General features: G+C 39.7%; 1 pseudogene across 1 annotated transcript; it reads right to left on the reverse strand.

Moving 5' to 3' along the window:
* Positions 1 to 750: 750 nt before the first annotated feature.
* LOC149153842 (zinc finger CCCH domain-containing protein 30 pseudogene) lies at positions 751 to 5,860 on the reverse strand (annotated as a pseudogene). Its single transcript, XR_016263076.1, has 2 exons — positions 5,536 to 5,860; positions 751 to 4,060 (listed from the first exon to the last, which is right to left on the reverse strand). The product of XR_016263076.1 is annotated as a zinc finger CCCH domain-containing protein 30 pseudogene (transcript).
* Positions 5,861 to 7,687: the final 1,827 nt, after the last annotated feature.

The raw sequence follows: 7,687 nt of genomic DNA on the forward strand, positions 1-7,687 counted from the left end.
TATATACCTATCCCACTGCATTTGGCATAATATACATTGAAACAGCTTAAAATAGCTCATCAGTGACAAACATTGAGAAACTCACTAGAGACAAAAACATATCTCTGGAATATAACCATTTCTATTCAAACCAACACTCCGTAAACAGATTGCACAAAATGTTTACATATGCACAAAAGTGTACTTTCGAAGTTTGTATTTTATCAAGCCCCTGCGTATTACCGTTAGAAGTGTGAACCATTACTTCAAGCGAAAAAATTTCTAAAATTACTACGCAACCACAGAACTTATGTATCCGAAAGTACACCAGAAATTTAGATTAAAACAAAATTCATTTAAAAAAAACCAAAAACGAGTTCTCAGTTGCAGAATGGTCTCATTTCCAGATTTATGTATCCGAAAGTCCCCAGAAATTTAGATTAAAATAAAATTCATTTAAACAAAGAAAAAAAAAACCAAAAACGAGTTCCCAGTTGCAGAATGGTCTCATTTCCAGATTCAATGCACAAAGCGTAAACGTGTTAAACATTAGGAATCAATTTTTGAACAAACACAAATAATTTATTTCCCGCAAGTCATGAAAAAGAGTGGTTTCGTACAATTCCAGATTTTTAATACGTTCAAGATAAGAAACAATGACAACAACATGGTGAGATGAAATTAACAATGCTTTAAAGTTTTAAACATGTACAAATGGAAACAAAAGATCCTCCTAGCCCGAGACGAGAACGAGAAAGAAGCTCCCCAGAATTATAAAATAAATTCACTTTCATAAATAAAATATCCAAACAATAAAAGGTAATACAATGGTACCTTATCTAAGGCCACTTATGGTTTTAGGCAAATCCCTTTGGAGCATAATAGCCTTGAGGACATCACAAGAGACTGATTTTGCAGTTCAGAACAAAAGTATGCACAAATTGAAGTGTCTCAAAATTCCTTTCCACCTAATCAATAAAGTGAAGCTACATGGCAAAACAATGGATTGCCATCCTTTAAATTTTTGCAAAATGTACATGCCACTACTTTGGCAAAGCCTACCAAATATATCAACTAGAAAACCATGTTGCACCATCAAATTCTACAGACTCGGAAACTTCTATAGCAGGTGCAGACCATCCGCTTCAATGTGCAAAAATGCTGCCACAAAATTGCCACCTGCAAACTTTAGTTGACAGTTTAGGCACAGAAAAATAACAGTAGACAGCCAACATCATAGGTTTTTCCAAATACAGCCTCAGAAGTCACTCACTGAAACCTGTTATGGATTTCACACTTGATAAATTAAAAATGCACCAAGATGCCACATCTTGGATTTCTTCCAAGGCCTTGCGCAGAGTAACCAACTGACAACATTTCTCTGCTCAGTTCTTTCAAAACAAATATATATACGGTTGTTAATGATAAGTAAAGAAAACAGCATCTTCAGTTGCCATGTCAACAAAAAATAGTGTCATTCTCTGGTCTACCACCCAAGTGATTTTCAGCTTGTCAACCTGCTGATAGGAATAACATCCCTATCTACTTTTTGCATGCTTTCCTCCAAAATTTCCTGCAGGTGTAATTCTGATAATAGGTAGAAAACCAGACTATTTCCTAAACTAAAATGGGGAATTTCTATAAAAGAAATAGTAAAAAATGAAAAATTGAATTTTAAATGAGCCTATCCCTACCACCACTCCAAATAAATAATCCTAATCTCAAGCTACAATCTGATCAAGCTGCATCTGTTCAATCCAGGCACCCAAAACTGAATGATCAACATTTTCTATTTGCCCCTTGTGTGGTGTTTCCCCAGAACAGCTTACATTTCCTGCATCTTTACCCTCTGGTGTAGTTTCCTTTACCAGTGTTTGAACCCAAGACAAATCCGGTTCTTCATAACTGCGGGGACCAAATGAAGCCGACTTTCTTAATTTGCTCAACTCTTCTCCTTGAACTCCCCAGTCAACTTTACCTGTAGGCGAGCCCCAATCAGACCATGAACTGGGATTCACATTAGCTCCCAAGTCACGAGAACTATGGCTCCGTTTTTCCCTCTGAACAAAAGCAGCAATTCTTGAATTTATGGTTGCAGCCATAGCCGGTGATAAGGGAGACCCACATGTATTATGACGTTCCACATCCACACAACGAGGTGACATTCTACCAGGGGATCCCAACCCATACGAGGAAGACTGGAAAGGTGATTGCATCAAAGAATGACCAGGACTCTGAGGCTCTATTGCAGCCTGCTGCATCTGTGTAATTCCCTGTGAAAATGCCTGTGTATTTATAGGAGGCAGCATCTGGTTTTGAATCTGCATATATGCCTGGGCAGTCTTATGAGCTTGCATTTGGGGACTCATCTGAGAAAAGATGGAAGGTTCAAGAACTGCTACTCTAGGAGATGTTACCTCGGAGGCAAACAAGTCTTCAAGATTCGTTGGAGCAACAGTATTGATCCCGTGACTCTTGTATTTTCCAGACCTTGTTGTGGTGTTCCCGCCACCAGATATAACAGCAGCAGCAGCATTCAGCCTGGCTTGTGTGGACAGTGGAGAAAAATCATTCAGGAGTTGCTGCCCTTCATAGTCTGAAATTCGAGGGGAATCCTCAACAGGCATGTCTCTGGCATTAAGTTCTGCTCTAAGACGGCTGGTTTGAACATTGCTACCAGGAAGGTGTAAGGTTGGTACATTAGGCTGTGGCCAGCCTCCATATCCATTTACAGAGGATGCTGATGGAGACATAGGCGGAGTAAGCACACTGCCTTGCTGAGGATTTGATAGGAAGGGTGACATCATTGAAACTGAAGAGGGAGAACCAGGGGCAAGAGGACTCATGACAGATGCCATGTCCAGAGATGATGATGCCCTTGGGGATGGAACAGCAGACCCAGTAGAGACAATGAGAGGGCGTAGTTCCTCAGATGTGTGAGCAAAGAAGCAAACTCTACGTGAACAATTAGTCCCATCTTTGCACAACCGTGTCCTATATTGAGCAGGATGTAACCAGCACTCAAAAACACCGTGTGCATATTCACAAACATCACTGCGCCTACATGTCCCTTTCCGGAAATCTGGGCAAGGAACACAGCTATAATGATACCTTCTTGGATCCCGCCTTCTGGCGTTTTCACCAGGATGCACAAATGGGCATTCGGTCCAATCATGAGAATATGCCCGTGAACATGGCCGCACCTTGAAGGAAAACATCCGAAATTCATCTGTAGTATAGATACTATTCTTTATGTCTGGAAAAGAAGGGTCCACAGGGTATTCCTTCTTCTCATTAACATCACCGAAACCCTTTAATGCTTCCATGGACTTTGGCGAAGATGTTGGAGAATTCACACAACCTGATCTATTATTGGATGCTTCTAAAGACAATGAAAGAGGCAACAATGGCAATGGGGACATGGACTCCATCCCCTTTGACTCAAACCCAGGTGGCCCTGAAACTATGTTAGGCAACTTCACCGGAGAAGTTTGACCAGAACCAGCTGCGTTTAACATTTCTTCTAGCCTGACCTTGATTTCGGTTAGCTTAGGAGAAACCATAATCACATCTGCTGGTCTTCTGCCATAAGCATCCAAGCGATTCAAATCACTGCCTGCCTGAAGTAACAATTTTACAGTTTCAACTGCACAGGCAGACCCTCCCACAGCCGCACAATGCAAGGCAGTGGAGTTATCTGATCCACAGGCTTGGTTAACATCTGCTCCACAAGTTACATAAATGGATAAGATGTAACTCAGCGCATCTACACTGCCATAAAGTGCAGCAACCATCAATGGAGTCCTTTGCTCCAGGACCATCTGATTAGAACCATTCTGCCTCCCGTACCAAAAGTTAACCTCATCTATCTTTGACCCTTCTTCCTCCATTGCTTTCTTAAAGCCAATAAGGTCATTATTAGCAGCCAGTTCATGTAGACTTGAACAAGATTCAGACAATTCTTTCACTTTGATAGACTGATTCTCGGCCATTTTGACTTTATCTTCTCCTTCGTGTGGGCTGGCAGGCTTCAAATGTTCTGGGCCTCCACACATGGCTACACAAAATAGATCTCTTCCACCTATACAGGATATCACATTTGTAAGTAGGCAATTCAAAACTAACGTAGGCAGATAAACAAAAGGCACCGAATCATTTCAAAAGAATAGAACAAGCTGACCACTACACAACATGTTTTCACCACAATCCAGTAAGCAAGAACAATTATGGTAAATATGCTTAGGGGAGATGAAAATACTGCCAAATATCGCAAGTCAAATTAGTGAATATAGTAATAATCCATAAATCAAATACTCTAATGCATAAAGGAAACAGGTGAACGGCCTCTGTAGAAAAGCTCGCCTCATATATCTTTGCAACCGTATTCAACAAAGGCCATTGTCATGGTCAATAAACATATAATAAAACAGAACCTAAAGCTGTAACCTAATCAAAACATGATATAACAGAGCTTAACGTTGTAACCCAATGACTAACGATTCCCTTAAACAAATATTTCAACTTCTTAACAGAGACCATGAGAACCAGATTGCATGATACCAAATGTTGCACCAGTGTAAATTTTAGAATGGAATATGGCCACAAATGTAAACAATATGTTTCCTTCAAAAGAAGCGACCCAAGCCACAACAGTTGAAAATAGATGAGTATACAATGGCAAAAGAACATGATTGGCAAGCTAAAAGGGTTGAGCTGGTATAGTATGTCATCCAAAGTAACATGGAAATTGAAATCAACATATTAATGGGTAAATTTTCCAGTGCAGATCTACAATTTCAGATAAGAGAAAATCTAGTAAGGCTATAGATAGGGCAAACCTGATTACGGCACCCAAAATATCTAATTTAACAACAACAGACTTAACCGTTTCAAACAAAGAATTAGTCTACGCAGCAGTTAGAATACAGCAGTGTCTACCTCATTTTACCATACAATATATATAACGATCTTAATGTTTAAAAACCCATAACGGCAAAAGAAAACCACTGAATCATGAATCAGAACAAGAAGAAATTCAGAGTTATAAATGATCAAATACGACACTGCTTTAAGAGGTAAACCCAGATCGTTTGAAAGGGGTTATTGAACTCCAGTTCCAGAAAAATGGAGCTTGTCTAAGAACCTTGACAGCTTAAATGGGGAAAAACATACTAATCTTGAAAACCACGGATTTTAAGGGGTGAAGGTGACGCCTAAACCCCATCTCAAGTCAGGGTAAGCATGGAGAGACCAAAGCATCAAATTTTCTGAATAAAATTATTGATCGGCCCTAACCATTGAGGTTTCGACCAGTGATTTGCATATTTCCGAGTAGAACGAAAATACCCACTAAGAAAGGGGGAGAAACTATGAATCCGCAACTTCTCTGAAAATATTTATGTCCAAACTCAGGTTTGGACCTTGCAAGCGCCACATTAAAACAAATATGAAACCCTTCAAAAAATCATACAACCCTGGTCACACATCAAGAGCGAATTCGGGCCAAGTCCCAGAACCCCTGACACAGCAAAGACGAAATAAAAGTAAAGCACTCACCTCAGAAAGGTCCGGCCAGGTATCAAGCCTGGGTCACGAGAAAAAGAACGAACTTCACTCAGATCATAACACTGGAAACACAAACCATGATTGTGGTAAAGATCACAGCTCTGAACCGGTAAAGACTGGGTATGTGAAGACGGCCATGAAGAAATTGAATCTAATAGTCACGCCAGACCAGCCAGGGCGATTGATTTCAACGTTCTCTGCGCAGAGCAGAAAGTAAAGCCTACCCCCTCCCTTGCTTTAGTGCCCGCCTGGAAACACACGCCGATCAAATGCTTCACAACGTTCTGACGCGGGCCCAGATTAAATGAAACCACCTCCAATTAACGCAAAGGACGCCACATACAACTAAATTAAGAGACGTTAAACCTGTGACCCGGGGATTAAAAAAAAAATCATATTTTACCGGGACGGAAATCGAGGAAAGGGGCAGGCTAATTTGAAATTTTACCGCTGACATGACACGAAATGAAATGAAATGCAATGCAAAAATGGAAATGCAATTTCCCGTCGCGTCCGCATATATAATAATATTCCCACGCGCCACCACGACATACGAAATCAAAATGAAAATGAGATGAAACAAAGGACCGGAAAGCCCGGTGGAAAGTGGGGTTCCGTACATTTATTTCCCGTTGGTGACCGGGTGGCCACCTGGCCGGGCACAAAAGGTACAAAATCCGCGCTTAACCGAATTGGAATCCCGCGTCGCGTCCGCGAATTAGAGGGGGGATTTCAAATGACGCGGACTTCAGGCAGCGGTCAAATAGAGTGAAATTTTCAGTCAAATCGAGAAAAAAAGCGAGGGCCACCAACGGACAAAAAATCGAACCTAATCCAGCCGCCCCCTTGACCACACTAATGTTTCGGATAATTATATTAGGGTTGGTTTTCTGGCCCCTTCCATCTTTTTTTTAATTATTTTCAAGATGAATAATCATTTTCATATTGGCAAGGCCAGGTCTTTAGGCGAAGAAAAAGGGCATGTCATTATTCCGCCTTCTTGGGGCTTAGCATGACATGTCACATTATAACATTATCAAAAAGGAGGATAGTGCTTTGAGCATTGCTTAATTTCTAAGGTTGTACACATGGATTTTAATTTTTGATTGGCATGGGTATGGGTATGGGTCCTATCCCAAACTAAAGAAATCACTTATCCAAACAACATTGGGTAGGTGAGAAACATAAAACAAACATTAGGTTAACTTTTCATATCTACTCTAAACTCAAAAACCCCTTTTATCTTTCTAAGGTGACTTCCTCCCATTCACCTTTCCCCCCAACCACCCACTTCCTACTTTTGTATTGGTGAAGTCAAACACATAAGTTGTATGTATTACATTACACATTCCTTCATTGTAAGATTAGCCCTACCCTCCCTTTACTTTACTGCCCACTTTATGGAGAGTAGGCATACATTGAGTGTGGGGAATCTTGAGGTCAAATAGCATCCTCCAGGTTCCTTCATCATCCCTTTATATTATAAAATTGAGATCGAATTGTAATGACCCCACTTATATGAGGACTTAAGAGGGTGATTCTCCCATTGGAGTCCTAGAGGATAAAGGTATTTGAATAGCTTCACTTATATATATATTGTTTAAAGTATAGCTGCATATACATGGTTTTAAAGTCAATGAATTGGCATCCTTTGTCATCGAGTTTTGATTTGTGGGTTTAGGGGTGGTATTATATTAGATGATCTAGTAGCTTTGCATATATAATTAGATTAAAGTATATTTTCAAATTTTTGGACATGGCCCACTAAGTGAAATGGTTTACATATTATCCCTCACATGTTTTAGAATTTTAAAAAGTCATGGGTTCAGTTATTTGCATGTTTAAGTGGTTACTTCAATCTTATTATCCCTCACATGTTTTAGAATTTTAAAAAGTCATGGATTTAGTTTATTTGCATGTTTAAGTGGTTACTTCAATCTTATGAGCAGTGGTTTCTAAAGAGTTTCGATTTCATTTGATGGTTACCCAGCCTTGAAGGTGCTTTCTAATGGGTGTTTATGATAAGTTAAAGGGATATAATGAATTAAGTTTAAAATTAATGCGAGACCACATTTATTTTAATAAAAGAGATATAATGAATTAAGTTATATAATGAATTAAGTTTAAAATTAATGCGGGGTAG

The sequence above is a fragment of the Pinus tabuliformis genome, chromosome 9 (assembly GCF_031772625.1).
Source record: "Pinus tabuliformis cultivar Carrire ecotype Pingquan chromosome 9, CPIR1, whole genome shotgun sequence".
In the NCBI taxonomy this organism is placed as follows: domain Eukaryota; kingdom Viridiplantae; phylum Streptophyta; class Pinopsida; order Pinales; family Pinaceae; genus Pinus; species Pinus tabuliformis.